Raw genomic sequence first — 9,259 nt, forward strand, 5'->3', positions numbered from 1 at the left:
GGAAGTCCTATATAGGTGTGTGTTTTTTTCTTTGGGGTTGTGGGTGGTTGTTTTTGCACTGCGTTAGGATAGCCTGCAAAACTGTTGCATTGTCATTGGTTTTTTGTATAGTGTTCACGTGAGCAATTAATTAAATTAAAAAATGAACACGACATCCGCTGCGTATTGGTCTACATTTTCAGACGATGATTTCGCTATATTGTCAGAAGACGAAGACAGCAGTGACATCCTCTCAGAGAGAGAGATATTAAAGAACATTACATCTCCTCTCAGAGAGAGATATTAAAGAACATTACATCTCCTCTCAGAGAGATATTAAAGAACATTACATCTCCTCTCAGAGAGAGAGATATTAAAGAACATTACATCTCCTCTCAGAGAGATATTAAAGAACATTACATCTCCTCTTAGAGAGATATTAAAGAACATTACATCTCCTCTCAGAGAGATATTAAAGAACAATACATCTCCTCTCAGAGAGATATTAAAGAACATTACATCTCCTCTCAGAGAGATATTAAAGAACATTACATCTCCTCTCAGAGAGAGAGATATTAAAGAACATTACATCTCCTCTCAGAGAGAGAGAGATATTAAAGAACATTTCATCTCCTCTCAGAGAGAGAGATATTAAAGAACATTACATCTCCTCTCAGAGATATTAAAGAACATTACATCTCCTCTCAAAGAGATATTAAAGAACAATACATCTCCTCTCAGAGAGATATTAAAGAACATTACATCTCCTCTCAGAGAGAGAGATATTAAAGAACATTACATCTCCTCTCAGAGAGAGAGATATTAAAGAACATTACATCTCCTCTCAGAGAGAGAGATATTAAAGAACATTACATCTCCTCTCAGAGAGAGAGAGATATTAAAGAACATTACATCTCCTCACAGAGAGATATTAAAGAACATTACATCTCCTCTCAGAGAGATATTAAAGAACATTACATCTCCTCTCAGAGAGATATTAAAGAACATTACATCTCCTCTCAGAGAGATATTAAAGAACATTACATCTCCTCTCAGAGAGATATTAAAGAACATTACATGTCCTCTCAGAGAGAGAGATATTAAAGAACATTACATCTCCTCTCAGAGAGAGATATTAAAGAACATTACATCTCCTCTCAGCGAGATATTAAAGAACATTACATCTCCTCTCAGAGAGATATTAAAGAACATTACATCTCCTCTCAGAGAGATATTAAAGAACGTTACATCTCCTCTCAGAGAGAGATATTAAAGAACATTACATCTCCTCTCAGAGAGATATTAAAGAACATTACATCTCCTATCAGAGAGAGAGATATTAAAGAACATTACATCTCCTCTCAGAGAGATATTAAAGAACGTTACATCTCCTCTCAGAGAGAGATATTAAAGAACATTACATCTCCTCTCAGAGAGATATTAAAGAACATTACATCTCCTATCAGAGAGAGAGATATTAAAGAACATTACATCTCCTCTCAGAGAGATATTAAAGAACATTACATCTCCTCTCAGAGAGATATTAAAGAACATTACATCTCCTCTCAGAGAGAGAGATATTAAAGAACATTGCATCTCCTCTCGGAGAGATAATAAAGAACATTACATCTCCTCTCAGAGAGAGAGATATTAAAGAACATTACATCTCCTCTAAGAGAGAGAGATATTAAAGAACATTACATCTCCTCTCAGAGAGATATTAAAGAACATTACATCTTCTCTCAGAGAGATATTAAAGAACATTACATCTCCTCTCAGAGAGATATTAAACAACATTACATCTCCTTTCAGAGAGATATTAAACAACATTACATCTCCTCTCAGAGAGATATTAAACAACATTACATCTCCTCTCAGAGAGATATTAAAGAACATTACATCTCCTCTCAGAGAGATATTACAGAACATTACATCTCCTCTCAGAGAGATATTAAAGAACATTACATCTCCTCTCAGAGAGAGATATTAAATAACATTACATCTCCTCTCAGAGAGAGAGATATTAAAGAACATTACATCTCCTCTCAGAGAGATATTAAAGAACATTACATCTCCTCTCAGAGAGATATTAAAGAACATTACATCTCCTCTCAGAGAGAGAGATATTAAAGAACATTACATCTCCTCTCAGAGAGAGAGAGATATTAAAGAACATTTCATCTCCTCTCAGAGAGAGAGATATTAAAGAACATTACATCTCCTCTCAGAGATATTAAAGAACATTACATCTCCTCTCAAAGAGATATTAAAGAACAATACATCTCCTCTCAGAGAGATATTAAAGAACATTACATCTCCTCTCAGAGAGAGAGATATTAAAGAACATTACATCTCCTCTCAGAGAGAGAGATATTAAAGAACATTACATCTCCTCTCAGAGAGAGAGATATTAAAGAACATTACATCTCCTCTCAGAGAGAGAGAGATATTAAAGAACATTACATCTCCTCACAGAGAGATATTAAAGAACATTACATCTCCTCTCAGAGAGATATTAAAGAACATTACATCTCCTCTCAGAGAGATATTAAAGAACATTACATCTCCTCTCAGAGAGATATTAAAGAACATTACATCTCCTCTCAGAGAGATATTAAAGAACATTACATCTCCTCTCAGAGAGATATTAAAGAACATTACATCTCCTCTCAGAGAGCGAGATATTAAAGAACATTACATCTCCTCTCAGAGAGATATTAAAGAACATTACATCTCCTCTCAGAGAGAGAGATATTAAAGAACATTACATCTCCTCTCAGAGAGAGAGATATTAAAGAACATTACATCTCCTCTCAGAGATATTAAAGAACATTACATCTCCTCTCAGAGAGATATTAAAGAACATTACATCTCCTCTCAGAGAGAGAGATATTAAAGAACATTACATCTCCTCTCAGAGAGAGAGAGATATTAAAGAACATTTCATCTCCTCTCAGAGAGAGAGATATTAAAGAACATTACATCTCCTCTCAGAGATATTAAAGAACATTACATCTCCTCTCAAAGAGATATTAAAGAACAATACATCTCCTCTCAGAGAGATATTAAAGAACATTACATCTCCTCTCAGAGAGAGAGATATTAAAGAACATTACATCTCCTCTCAGAGAGAGAGATATTAAAGAACATTACATCTCCTCTCAGAGAGAGAGATATTAAAGAACATTACATCTCCTCTCAGAGAGAGAGAGATATTAAAGAACATTACATCTCCTCACAGAGAGATATTAAAGAACATTACATCTCCTCTCAGAGAGATATTAAAGAACATTACATCTCCTCTCAGAGAGATATTAAAGAACATTACATCTCCTCTCAGAGAGATATTAAAGAACATTACATCTCCTCTCAGAGAGATATTAAAGAACATTACATCTCCTCTCAGAGAGATATTAAAGAACATTACATCTACTCTCAGAGAGCGAGATATTAAAGAACATTACATCTCCTCTCAGAGAGATATTAAAGAACATTACATCTCCTCTCAGAGAGAGAGATATTAAAGAACATTACATCTCCTTTCAGAGAGAGATATTAAAGAACATTACATCTCCTCTCAGCGAGATATTAAAGAACATTACATCTCCTCTCAGAGAGATATTAAAGAACATTACATCTCCTCTCAGAGAGATATTAAAGAACGTTACATCTCCTCTCAGAGAGAGATATTAAAGAACATTACATCTCCTCTCAGAGAGATATTAAAGAACATTACATCTCCTATCAGAGAGAGAGATATTAAAGAACATTACATCTCCTCTCAGAGAGATATTAAAGAACATTACATCTCCTCTCAGAGAGATATTAAAGAACATTACATCTCCTCTCAGAGAGAGAGATATTAAAGAACATTGCATCTCCTCTCGGAGAGATAATAAAGAACATTACATCTCCTCTCAGAGAGAGAGATATTAAAGAACATTACATCTCCTCTAAGAGAGAGAGATATTAAAGAACATTACATCTCCTCTCAGAGAGATATTAAAGAACATTACATCTTCTCTCAGAGAGATATTAAAGAACATTACATCTCCTCTCAGAGAGATATTAAACAACATTACATCTCCTTTCAGAGAGATATTAAACAACATTACATCTCCTCTCAGAGAGATATTAAAGAACATTACATCTCCTCTCAGAGAGATATTACAGAACATTACATCTCCTCTCAGAGAGATATTAAAGAACATTACATCTCCTCTCAGAGAGAGATATTAAAGAACATTACATCTCCTCTCAGAGACATATTAAAGAACATTAAATCTCCTCTCAGAGAGATATTAAAGAACATTACATCACCTCTCAGAGAGAGAGATATTAAAGAACATTACATCTCCTCTCAGAGAGACATTAAAGAACATTACATCTCCTCAGAGAAATAATAAAGAACATTACATCTCCTCTCAGAGAGAGAGAGATATTAAAGAACATTACATCTCCTCTCAGAGAGACATTAAAGAACATTACATCTCCTCAGAGAAATAATAAAGAACATTACATCTCCTCTCAGAGAGAGAGATTTTAAAGAACATTACATCTCCTCTCCTAGAGCTAATAAAGAACATTACATCTCCTCTGTCACGTCCTGACCAGCAGAGGGCGGAATTGTGTTAGTCTTGGTCAGGATGTGGCAGGTGGTTTGTGTTTGTTAAATGTTTGTTGTTTATTGGGACTTCCAATTGAAGGCAGGTGTGTTGAGTTGCCTTTGATTGGAAGTCCTATATAGGTGTGTGTTTTTTTCTTTGGGGTTGTGGGTGGTTGTTTTTGCACTGCGTTAGGATAGCCTGCAAAACTGTTGCATTGTCATTGGTTTTTTGTATAGTGTTCACGTGAGCAATTAATTAAATTAAAAAATGAACACGACATCCGCTGCGTATTGGTCTACATTTTCAGACGATGATTTCGCTATATTGTCAGAAGACGAAGACAGCAGTGACATCCTCTCAGAGAGAGAGATATTAAAGAACATTACATCTCCTCTCAGAGAGAGATATTAAAGAACATTACATCTCCTCTCAGAGAGATATTAAAGAACATTACATCTCCTCTCAGAGAGAGAGATATTAAAGAACATTACATCTCCTCTCAGAGAGATATTAAAGAACATTACATCTCCTCTTAGAGAGATATTAAAGAACATTACATCTCCTCTCAGAGAGATATTAAAGAACAATACATCTCCTCTCAGAGAGATATTAAAGAACATTACATCTCCTCTCAGAGAGATATTAAAGAACATTACATCTCCTCTCAGAGAGAGAGATATTAAAGAACATTACATCTCCTCTCAGAGAGAGAGAGATATTAAAGAACATTTCATCTCCTCTCAGAGAGAGAGATATTAAAGAACATTACATCTCCTCTCAGAGATATTAAAGAACATTACATCTCCTCTCAAAGAGATATTAAAGAACAATACATCTCCTCTCAGAGAGATATTAAAGAACATTACATCTCCTCTCAGAGAGAGAGATATTAAAGAACATTACATCTCCTCTCAGAGAGAGAGATATTAAAGAACATTACATCTCCTCTCAGAGAGAGAGATATTAAAGAACATTACATCTCCTCTCAGAGAGAGAGAGATATTAAAGAACATTACATCTCCTCACAGAGAGATATTAAAGAACATTACATCTCCTCTCAGAGAGATATTAAAGAACATTACATCTCCTCTCAGAGAGATATTAAAGAACATTACATCTCCTCTCAGAGAGATATTAAAGAACATTACATCTCCTCTCAGAGAGATATTAAAGAACATTACATCTCCTCTCAGAGAGATATTAAAGAACATTACATCTCCTCTCAGAGAGATATTAAAGAACATTACATCTCCTCTCAGAGAGCGAGATATTAAAGAACATTACATCTCCTCTCAGAGAGATATTAAAGAACATTACATCTCCTCTCAGAGAGAGAGATATTAAAGAACATTACATCTCCTCTCAGAGAGAGATATTAAAGAACATTACATCTCCTCTCAGCGAGATATTAAAGAACATTACATCTCCTCTCAGAGAGATATTAAAGAACATTACATCTCCTCTCAGAGAGATATTAAAGAACGTTACATCTCCTCTCAGAGAGAGAGATATTAAAGAACATTACATCTCCTCTCAGAGAGATATTAAAGAACATTACATCTCCTCTCAGCAAGATATTAAAGAACATTACATCTCCTCTCAGAGAGAGATATTAAAGAACATTACATCTACTCTCAGAGAGCGAGATATTAAAGAACATTACATCTCCTCTCAGAGAGATATTAAAGAACATTACATCTCCTCTCAGAGAGAGAGATATTAAAGAACATTACATCTCCTCTCAGAGAGAGAGATATTAAAGAACATTACATCTCCTCTCAGAGATATTAAAGAACATTACATCTCCTCTCAGAGAGATATTAAAGAACATTACATCTCCTCTCAGAGAGAGAGATATTAAAGAACATTACATCTCCTCTCAGAGAGAGAGAGATATTAAAGAACATTTCATCTCCTCTCAGAGAGAGAGATATTAAAGAACATTACATCTCCTCTCAGAGATATTAAAGAACATTACATCTCCTCTCAAAGAGATATTAAAGAACAATACATCTCCTCTCAGAGAGATATTAAAGAACATTACATCTCCTCTCAGAGAGAGAGATATTAAAGAACATTACATCTCCTCTCAGAGAGAGAGATATTAAAGAACATTACATCTCCTCTCAGAGAGAGAGATATTAAAGAACATTACATCTCCTCTCAGAGAGAGAGAGATATTAAAGAACATTACATCTCCTCACAGAGAGATATTAAAGAACATTACATCTCCTCTCAGAGAGATATTAAAGAACATTACATCTCCTCTCAGAGAGATATTAAAGAACATTACATCTCCTCTCAGAGAGATATTAAAGAACATTACATCTCCTCTCAGAGAGATATTAAAGAACATTACATCTCCTCTCAGAGAGATATTAAAGAACATTACATCTACTCTCAGAGAGCGAGATATTAAAGAACATTACATCTCCTCTCAGAGAGATATTAAAGAACATTACATCTCCTCTCAGAGAGAGAGATATTAAAGAACATTACATCTCCTTTCAGAGAGAGATATTAAAGAACATTACATCTCCTCTCAGCGAGATATTAAAGAACATTACATCTCCTCTCAGAGAGATATTAAAGAACATTACATCTCCTCTCAGAGAGATATTAAAGAACGTTACATCTCCTCTCAGAGAGAGATATTAAAGAACATTACATCTCCTCTCAGAGAGATATTAAAGAACATTACATCTCCTATCAGAGAGAGAGATATTAAAGAACATTACATCTCCTCTCAGAGAGATATTAAAGAACATTACATCTCCTCTCAGAGAGATATTAAAGAACATTACATCTCCTCTCAGAGAGAGAGATATTAAAGAACATTGCATCTCCTCTCGGAGAGATAATAAAGAACATTACATCTCCTCTCAGAGAGAGAGATATTAAAGAACATTACATCTCCTCTAAGAGAGAGAGATATTAAAGAACATTACATCTCCTCTCAGAGAGATATTAAAGAACATTACATCTTCTCTCAGAGAGATATTAAAGAACATTACATCTCCTCTCAGAGAGATATTAAACAACATTACATCTCCTTTCAGAGAGATATTAAACAACATTACATCTCCTCTCAGAGAGATATTAAAGAACATTACATCTCCTCTCAGAGAGATATTACAGAACATTACATCTCCTCTCAGAGAGATATTAAAGAACATTACATCTCCTCTCAGAGAGAGATATTAAAGAACATTACATCTCCTCTCAGAGACATATTAAAGAACATTAAATCTCCTCTCAGAGAGATATTAAAGAACATTACATCACCTCTCAGAGAGAGAGATATTAAAGAACATTACATCTCCTCTCAGAGAGACATTAAAGAACATTACATCTCCTCAGAGAAATAATAAAGAACATTACATCTCCTCTCAGAGAGAGAGAGATATTAAAGAACATTACATCTCCTCTCAGAGAGACATTAAAGAACATTACATCTCCTCAGAGAAATAATAAAGAACATTACATCTCCTCTCAGAGAGAGAGATTTTAAAGAACATTACATCTCCTCTCCTAGAGCTAATAAAGAACATTACATCTCCTCTGTCACGTCCTGACCAGCAGAGGGCGGAATTGTGTTAGTCTTGGTCAGGATGTGGCAGGTGGTTTGTGTTTGTTAAATGTTTGTTGTTTATTGGGACTTCCAATTGAAGGCAGGTGTGTTGAGTTGCCTTTGATTGGAAGTCCTATATAGGTGTGTGTTTTTTTCTTTGGGGTTGTGGGTGGTTGTTTTTGCACTGCGTTAGGATAGCCTGCAAAACTGTTGCATTGTCATTGGTTTTTTGTATAGTGTTCACGTGAGCAATTAATTAAATTAAAAAATGAACACGACATCCGCTGCGTATTGGTCTACATTTTCAGACGATGATTTCGCTATATTGTCAGAAGACGAAGACAGCAGTGACATCCTCTCAGAGAGAGAGATATTAAAGAACATTACATCTCCTCTCAGAGAGAGATATTAAAGAACATTACATCTCCTCTCAGAGAGATATTAAAGAACATTACATCTCCTCTCAGAGAGAGAGATATTAAAGAACATTACATCTCCTCTCAGAGAGATATTAAAGAACATTACATCTCCTCTTAGAGAGATATTAAAGAACATTACATCTCCTCTCAGAGAGATATTAAAGAACAATACATCTCCTCTCAGAGAGATATTAAAGAACATTACATCTCCTCTCAGAGAGATATTAAAGAACATTACATCTCCTCTCAGAGAGAGAGATATTAAAGAACATTACATCTCCTCTCAGAGAGAGAGAGATATTAAAGAACATTTCATCTCCTCTCAGAGAGAGAGATATTAAAGAACATTACATCTCCTCTCAGAGATATTAAAGAACATTACATCTCCTCTCAAAGAGATATTAAAGAACAATACATCTCCTCTCAGAGAGATATTAAAGAACATTACATCTCCTCTCAGAGAGAGAGATATTAAAGAACATTACATCTCCTCTCAGAGAGAGAGATATTAAAGAACATTACATCTCCTCTCAGAGAGAGAGATATTAAAGAACATTACATCTCCTCTCAGAGAGAGAGAGATATTAAAGAACATTACATCTCCTCACAGAGAGATATTAAAGAACATTACATCTCCTCTCAGAGAGATATTAAAGAACATTACATCTCCTCTCAGAGAGATA

The sequence above is a fragment of the Salmo salar genome, chromosome 01 (genome assembly GCF_965601325.2).
Source record: "Salmo salar chromosome 01, fSalSal1, whole genome shotgun sequence".
In the NCBI taxonomy this organism is placed as follows: Eukaryota; Metazoa; Chordata; class Actinopteri; order Salmoniformes; family Salmonidae; genus Salmo; species Salmo salar.